The following is a 9,575-nucleotide window of genomic DNA, read 5'->3' on the forward strand; positions in this document are numbered from 1 at the left end:
ATCTTAAATGTCCTTTGCTTGTGGTCTTTCTAACGCTAACCCTAATGCAAGCGAGAGTAAACAAAGGTAGCAAATTTACTGTAAGCAGTGACCTTGTGAAACCTAAAACTGGTTATTTATGTCCACAAGCGAATGCTGACAATGAAGAATTCACAAACCTCCACCTGGCCTGACTTTTTGAAAGAATAATGTTTGGTGGTGTGTGCTTTATCTTTAATGTGAACGACAGGCCAAACCACAGAATACTAACTTTGTTTTGTGGGATATTCGACTACATGTTCAGTTTGAATCTTCCTGCTCACTCTCGCAGGACAACACTACAAATCTCTCTGAATTCACTCCTTTTTGATTCACCTGATCCAAAGGTCACACCAGACTAATATGGAGGAGCAATATATCCAGCCTTTTTCTATGACTTATAGGTGCAAAGTAAATGTGATGCAGAGCAGAACATCTGTGGAGGACTTGGTGTGGCACTGAAGAGTAAATGTTTGGAGGTTTTTATTGTTGTCTGATGTATTTTGAGACACACCATGCCCTCATCTGGAAATCCTGGTCTTCGGTGGGAAGTGTGAGTCATACTCAAGCTGTCGAGAACAGTCGTGCATCGCTAAGATGGTAAGCTGAGTCTGACTTCAAAACAAACTGCATTTTATTTAAAAAGATTTGGCGAATCCATATTCAGATGGAGCAAATGTTTGTTAATCTGGCATCAAACTAAAACGTTTTCTGGTTTCAGGTATCGATCGCTGACTAAAGGGTTGTAGAAAACATGAGGGCTAAACTTACAGGCCAACTATTTTGGATAATCTGATGTAAAATATTGCTGACAATATTCTACATCTGCTTGTTTTTGTATGATCCTAAAACTCAGTCCCAGTTTATTAGAAAGACCCCGATTTATCAAAAGGTCTCAAACAAGCCTTCCAGTTGTCACCTGAAGCTTTTTTGTCTTTAAATATTTCGTGAGATTCTTAGGATGGATGTCCACCTTTTCATTTGAGCACCGATAGAAAAATATGTCAATTTGAACATATTTGGATGTTTTAGATGAATGCTTAGAAGCATTCATTTTAAACTGCCACATCTTCAACCTGCTCCTGAACACCTTAAATAAATTATGATTTTACATTCAGTTTGAGTTGAAACAGTTCCTCTGAAAGTTCTAATCCAAACTTAAAAGTTAGTATGCTAAATCCACTTCATAGAGCTTTTGACCATGTTTAAGTGTTATTTCTTCATCAAAAACATCCCCAAAATGGCCACACATACATTTTCCTGTCTCATCTGCTTCTTTTCTTCAGATTAGCAAATTTTTGCTTAAACGGATTAGGTTGTTGCTAGATCACATCCCGGTATTCTCTCAAGTCCAGATCCTTCCTCCCCTCGACTGTAAACACTAACGCCCAGCCTCTCCATGCAGCTAGCAGGGAGTTTAGACAGACAGTCAGTGGATACACTGACTTTATATTAAATCATTATTAGTATTTTTTACTTGTCACAGTGACAGAGGAGGAAGTGCCTCCCTTGCCTCCTCTGACCGCACGTCACTGCCATCATCTCTGTTCATGGTCCTTGGTTCGTGTCTCCTAATTTCACTGGCTTTTGTATTTCTGTTGTTCTGTGTGGGGTTGGGGTGTGCTGTACCATGGTTTTCCCTTGTGCAGTGGTCTGTTACGGCCGATTTATTTATTGTAGCTACTTTCTGCTTTTTTTTTGCTGCTCTTGTGTGTCTTCGACTTGTTTCCTTCACTTCACCTTCCTTAAAATGTAAAAACACATTTTTACTACGCTGCGTTTAGATGAGAACCAAGCAAGGGAATTAGCAATGATAATATTTTATCATTTATTGGGCCTATCGCTGCTCTGAAAGGTGTAGCATGATGCAGGTCCTTTAAAATTGAATAATATTGCAAAACTCATCTATTGCATCCTTTTGTGCTGCCAGAATTGGTCTCTGCTGTCTCTAGAAACACCTCAAACATGAAAAAACCCTGTCCATTTGTTTTCCATCAGTGTTTGATTTTAGGAAACATGCACCTTAAACAACCCGTTTGACATCACAAATAGAGAAATTAGAATACAACCACCTGGGTAACTGAACTTCTCAGCTTATAGCAGCCATGTAGGGGATGGGTGGAAATGGTCAGTACAGCTTGTTTTCTCAAAATGGCAGGGCCAAGAAATGGCTCATTCTGGAAGGTACTGAAACTGTCAACATTAAAACTACTGAAATAGCTTCATGCGAGAGGAATTTATTGCAAATAGCTTCATTAACAGGTTTTAATACACCATATTACTATCATAACTCAAGATAAACTAGAATGTCTACATTAAACTGACCCTTGTATGTTGTTGCACCAAAGTACTTTACATGAAAAAGAAGCAATTCATCTCTGGAATAAAAAATCTCCACAATATGACATCTAAAGCTACTTTCTGCTTGGTGATCGAGAGTTGATTATGTGTTGGAACCTTCTAAAAGCCTCTTTTAGAAACCACCATGCAACTGTCTTGCTGATTGTACTTTTACAAGTCACATTGTAAGATTGCCTCTTCAAATTTATCCAACAAACCCAACCAGTATCACAAACTGCACCCAAATCAAGGGAAGTTTTGACCTAAATAACAAAGACTGTACTTGTGTTGGTTTGAAGTGCAGCCTCGTCTCTCTCGGCGTATTGAGTTGGCTTCACTTTAAAAGTTTCTAAATGTTCGCTGAAACGAGCTAAGGAGATGACTTTTTGCTCCCTTGTGTTTATTACGTTTTGAGGAAGAACTGAGAGGGTGTTCGTGCTGCGGCACTGAGGGCATAATTACATTTTAGACTCTTGATGAGTTGAAATCTGTGGATGTTTCTTGTGCTTTGTGCTGTTCAGTGAAGCAGATACCATCACGCCTGTAGCTGCTTGTTTTGAGTTTCTAAGAGGATGCTCGGAGTCTAGTTTGCTGTGCTCAAACAGAGTTACTGCAGTGATTGGGCCTGTTTTTGGGTGGAAAAAGCTTTATTTTTCTGTTTTTGGGGCAATTTCCTTCTTATCATCTGCATCTCCCAGATAACACTTTATTTCCCCATAACAACAGAAGTTGGAGCTGTCAGACCTCAAAAAAAGGGGTTATTTAGTGGTTCACATCCCACATGAGGAAATTCACTCACAAAGAAACAAAGGAAGACATTTTTTGCTAATGGATGGAGAAGATATTTGCCCCTCTTTAGTGATTTCTCCCTACAACAAACTCATCCTATATTTACAAGCATTCTGAACATCTTAGGATATTCTTCTCCTTTTACTCAAGCCATACTCTCTAAACTAATCTAGACACGTAACACGAGCAAATCTCTGCAGGAAATTAAACATTTCTTTGGTTTTAACTCAGTCTTTATTGTCCTCATGGGGTCGCTTGGTTCCAGGCTGCTGCTTATCTGAACAGAACAGTGTTGGTGCCATTTACACATTTTATTCTCTTCAATCGCTAACTCCAGAGCACGCTTTGCTGTAGGCCGATGGAACTGGCCAAATAGCTTTAGGCTGCAATTATTACAGCAATCATTAAATTCTATTATGTTCAACTATTTCAGAATAAATAGGCTTTTTTTCTAATTGAAATCCTTCAAAAATAATTCTATATAGTATTTGAGTTTTGTGAGTGAAGATGCCAATGACAGTGAAAAGGCCTTTCCAAAGCAAACATAATGGTATTTATGCCAAACTACTGACATTTATCACAGTTTTAGCACAATGTTGACATCATTTTACTGGATTTGTTTTCCTTTCTTGTGTTTGATGAGGTTTTGCTTCTCATCCCAATAGAAAGAAAATATCCTTGCATGATGCTTTTAAATCCAAAAAAAGCATACCAGCAGTTTTTTAAGGGGTAAAGTTAGCTTTTAGGATGTCCTGGATTTGTGTGATGGGACGTATCCAAAGCTGTACTGTAGAGTTACTCGACAACACACTTTATTATTGCTGCTAAGCAGCTGCAAAGATGTGCAGAAAGTCACAGACTTCAGAAAACGAGAGCTCCTGTCAACAACAAACAACATGTTTTACATCCAGACCTTCCTTTAGAGACAATTAGAGCTGACTCAGTCAGAAATGTATCTGAAATTGGCCCCAGACACCCAAGCAGGGTCCTACTTTCAAAAGAAAAGAGCAAAACTAGTCAAATCGTAAATGGCCGGCATTAATTTAACCCTACTAGAGTCCTTTAGCCCCCCCCCCCCCAGTGTCTTTACAGCAACAGCCTTTCCCTCACACACATTAAAATTAGCTTACTGGGTAAAAAACCCTTCCCTATAATATTCATCACACTGAAGTTTTAGTTTTCCTACTCTGACAATAATTTGGTCACTTCACTGCAGCAAGATGAAAACGACTCCAGCATCCCGGCTCAGACCAATCCCTTTCCGTCTTTATGTTTGAAAAACTGCAAACGGAAGAAAGACTTTTCAGCTTTTATAAGATTTGAAATGAAAGCTGCATTCCTGTTTTTATAAGTTAATCAACAAAAGCATAATTTAAATTACTTTTAATATATTTAAGTTCAAGAGGGGCTTGGAGTAGATCCGCTGCTCCTCCACGTTGAGAGGAGCCAGTTGAGGTGACTTGGGCATCTGACCAGGATGCCTCCTGGATGCCTCCCTGGTGAGGTTTTCCATACATGTCCAACTGGGAAAAGACCCAAAGGAAGATCCAGGACACACTGGAGATACAATGTCTCTCATCTGGCCAGGGAACACCTTAGGATACCCCCGAAGGAGCTGGTCCAACTGGGTGGGAAGAAGGAGGTCTGGGCCTCCCTACTTAGGCTGCTGTCCCCGCAACCCGACGCCAGATCAGGAGACTAGCATGGATGGATGGATGGATGTGGATCTTTGACTTTCCAGATTAGCAGTTCCCTGTTCCCAGACTCTGAGTCTGTGCACTCATGGAGGGGGCAGTGTAGGAGTGACAGACGGTTAGTAGTGACTTCCTAAATCAGCGGCGAAACCTGATCAAAGCGCTTTACTGTTGGAGGGAAATTGGACTTCAGCTGGCTGTGACATCCTCAGTACGGGGAAAGTTTCTGTCCCTGTCTGGTCTCATTTCAAGCTTAACTTCCAGGATTCTTCATGGCGCAGAGTATGAAAACGAAAAGGGAGAAGTTCAAATAAGGAGTGACAAATTCTTAGTGGTGATGTTCCAACCAGAGGGAGTGTGAGAGATGTTGTTATTCAAATGTGGCACCTAAGTCTTTGAACGCTGATCCTTAAACATTTCCATCTTTTCTTGTTGCTCTTCAGGTTTGATTCCACTGCCGGGTACGAATTAGAAATCAGCACCAAACAGTTCCCTTTCTCTGCTAAGTTGGAGGAAATCCCACACCTCTGCACCATCACTCCTATGACCTGGAAGCAACGTCATAACTCTATAAACACCCTCAACGAGATACTACGTCCTTTTAAATGTCTTCTATTTCCAAGAACACAAACACAACATCCTCCCTGAATGACACCCAGACTATCTATTCTGTTGCTATGTTGGCCTGTTGCTATGGAGAACCCGGAGATGGACAGCAGCATCCTCGCCACAGGGAGGAGCCCTATCCCTCCCATTCTCCTTCATGGTGCCTCCTAAGGAGTCCAGCCTCGGGGAGCCAGTGGGGTTTCTTCTACATGGAGATAAAAATAGAGCAGTGACTCATTTTTACTCAGATGGAAGGAAAGTGACCAAGTTCACGCAGAAACTCAAGTGTGACAAGGCAAAGCAAAACCATGTCATACCTTACAATAACTACCTTTAGACTTTTCTGTTTAGTTTAGTTGGTGCTTTCATTGAATTTAACAAACACAAGTCATTTGACATGAAGCAGTCACTTAAACACATTTCAGTTTTTATTGTAGACACACAGATTTTAAACGGGCTTGATCGTCTTTTTAATGAGATGAAGCAGCTGACATTTCTCTAGGGCTTGAGGGATTTCTGCATGAAGAGAAGCACTTGTGTAAACCAACGAGTGATTCATTGTAAAAGTAATTAGGGTAAATATCACCTCATGTACTTAGAGAATAGAGCTATTGATTTTGTTGTCTTTTGAAGATAAATGTCTGTCGCTTGTTTTGGTTGATTACAGATCAGTCGTGGCTCTGGGCTGGGGCTTCGAATCAACTGGTTGGAGACGACAGCCGGTGAGACTACAGTATGCATGGTGTTATTGATGTGATGGTGCATGCACGTGCTGCACAAACACAGAGCATGGCAAAGGTTCAGAGTCTCAGAAGTGAGAGCATGAATGTCCTCACACTAAAGGTTTTTTAAATCCAGCCATGTGCAGACACTGTTGATTTATTCATGTTCTGAAAAAAAGAAAACCTTGTGAACTTGATTTAGGCGTATGCTTTTTATTTATTTATTTTTAGTTTAGGGATTTTTCCAGCCCCAAATAAGTAGCAGAAACATTAAAATCTTATTTCTAATCAAATATTAAAGTAAAACCCAGCTGGTGTGTTGATCAGAAATGTATTTGTTGTTGCAAATTAGTGATAATTAACAATAATCTAAAGAAAGCAGGATGCATGGGTCTGATGTAGGCTGCAAATGAGAGCAAACACTTTGGTTTCATGAGATGTCGAGTTTAGAATGAAATCAATTCATAGGATTAGAAGATGCGACACCATCCTTCGATTTGGTCGCTAGCGCTAATATCACAAACCTGTAGCGCTGACCGTGAAAACCAGAACTCAGAGAGCATCCTGTCTGCAGCCTGCTGAGAAACACCTGCAGTGGTATTTTGGCTCTGCTGCTGAGACCAAAGATGTATTTGTTTACCTGCTGCAGCTGTTTTCATGGAGCCCGTCATTAAACTACCAGTTGCTGATGGAACTGCTGGACCCTTCTGCAGTAAAGACACGAGTGTGAAGGAAATCCAAAATAAGCTGAACAAATGTGCTCACCTGATTCAGCGCCAGTACTACTTAGGTACTACTTACCGTGAATACTTAGGATGAAAGTGTTTTCATTTCTTTGATAATGCGTTGCTTTTATGCTGCAGGACTTCTCAGCACCTGGTTTCCCTCAGCTGAGTTCCCTTTTAGCCGCTGCTGCTTGGAGGAAGTTTGAATTACTGATCACCGTCCGAGCAGCAGCTGTGGCTTTCGGCGTTTCAGGGAGTAGGGCCAGAATACAGATCAGCAACGGCTACCCGCAGCCATATCCTATTGTGTGCTACGTGTGCAACACCTAATCTAAAATTCAGTCTCTGGCTTTGTTGATGTATCAGAATACAACATCTTTTCCTCATCTGCATAGCACAAACTCTGACTCAAAGCTCCTGCTTCACCTGCAGGTCTGCTCTATTGGTTTTGATGTGTTAACAGTAGGTCACCAGTGTTTATTCTGGCGGGTATCATTGGCCCACAAGAATAAACCAAAACAGACGACACTGAGATTTAAAGTCCACTTATGTACAAAAATGTTTAAGGTTTAAAATGTCTAGTTTACCAGAGAGGAGTGATTGCTTTTGCAAATAATTCATTAAGTGCAATTAAAGCATAAATATATGATTAATTAAGGCAGTGTCCTTTTGATTGGCAAGTATCTAATAAGCCATCAGTGCTAGTGCTAGCAGCTTGCCCTCCTGGGAAGACCTCAGTCTCATGTTAAAAGTGTTAGAGCCTAGAAAGCAGAGAGCAGAGTTGCTCAAGCCCGGTTTTCTGGCTAAAAGCGCCCACCAACCTCCATTAGCTGCGGTTAGAGCCGATGTCGGTGCAGGATCGGCTCGGGGTCCTTCGACTGCCGATGACGTCAGAGTAGTTGATTGGCTGAACATGAAGCTTACGGAAGTGACTTTATCACGTTATGATTTTGATTGGTCAGAACAAACTTGCGGTCGTAGTCTTAGCGGTTGTAGTCCTGTAGTCCAAAAATCAACACTTTTTGGAGAAAATATGTTTGAATTTCTAAAGGAAATGTAAAATATAAGCAAATGATAAACGGTAATCCTCAGAAGCTCTTGATGATGATGAAATGGGCAAAATAAAATATAAGAAATTTATTGAAAGACACCAAGCAATATTTAGAGTCAAAGAATGTATTTAGATAACAACTAAGGAAATATACAGATCAACTCCACATTAATACTAACAGATGTGGCTTCACATATAAGAACTGTTCTATTTTCTGTCAGTCCGATGTTGGTTTTATGCAGTTTCACATTCTTTACAACACAAAGATAATATGGTGTTTTATTAACAAATTACAATTATAAAGAAAACATTTAGGTGTTAACAAACAAGAATTTATTAACAAAACTGCTGATGTCTTTCCAAAACGTGTGTGTGAAAGCCGAGTAGATTTGCAGTCATATGACGTCATCGGCAGTCGAAGTAAGTAAGTAAAAGTTTATTTATATAGCGCCTTTCACAGATATAAATCACAAAGCGCTGTACAACATGATGAAGATCAGGGCAAATACCTCTAACCAATAAAAACATCAGAAAAACAATAGCAGTGATAAACGTAGAAAATAAAATCATGAGTATGTTTATACTCATGTTCACACCTTCACTTTGTTTAAAGTGAAGGTGTGAACAAGAACAAAGCCATCTTTTAGAACATTTAGCGGGGGAACGCCTGGATGAAAAGATGAGTTTTTAGATGATTTTTAAAGACCTCTACAGTTGTAGAGAGACGGAGATTTGAAGGTAGACTGTTCCAAAGTCTGGGTGCAATAGTCTGAAAGGCCCTGTCCCCTTTGGTTTTCAGTCTGGTTCAAGGAACAGCCAGGAGGTTTTCAGATGTGGATCTAAGGTTCCGAGAGGTGGTGTGTGGGGATAAAAGCTCAGATAGGTAGCTTGGAGCCTGGTTGTTAAGAGCTCTATAGGTCAGGACTAAAACTTTAAACTGTATTCTATATTCTACCGGGAGCCAGTGGAGGGACTGTAAAACTGGAGTGATGTGAGCTCGTCTGCTGGATTTGGTTAGGAGTCTGGCTGCTGCATTTTGGATGGCTTGAAGGCGTGAGAGGGAGGTTTTGCTGAGACCAGTAAAAAGAGCATTACAATAGTCTAAGCGTGATGACACAAAGGCATGGATTATTTTTTCCAGATCTGCAGTAGAAACCAGTTTACGGACTTTTGAAATGTTTCTCAGTTGAAAGAAACAAGAGCGGGAGATGGTTTTGACGTGTGAGTCTAAACTTAAAGCTGGATCAAAAATAACTCCCAGGTTTCTAATGTTGGACTTGGCTGATGGGCAAAAAGAGGCAATTTCTTGCTCGATTTTTAGCTGAAGTTCCGGGGGTGCAGCGATCAGGGTCTCTGTCTTGTTAGCATTGAGGACAAGAAAGTTGCTGGACAGCCAGTTACTGATCTGGGTCAGGCAGAGTACAAGTGTGGCCAGCCTGTCCAACTGGTGTGGCATAAAGGACATATAGAGCTGAATATCATCAGCGTAGATGTGGCAGGAGATGTCTGGGAAAGACTGAATGATGCCAGCTAGGGGAAAAATATAGAATGCGAATAGTAGAGGCCCTAGAACTGAACCTTGTGGGACCCCGCATGTTAGAGAGGCAGTATCTGAAGAGAAGGTTTCTGA

This window comes from Nothobranchius furzeri, chromosome 7 (genome assembly GCF_043380555.1).
Source record: "Nothobranchius furzeri strain GRZ-AD chromosome 7, NfurGRZ-RIMD1, whole genome shotgun sequence".
NCBI classification, from domain to species: Eukaryota; Metazoa; Chordata; class Actinopteri; order Cyprinodontiformes; family Nothobranchiidae; genus Nothobranchius; species Nothobranchius furzeri.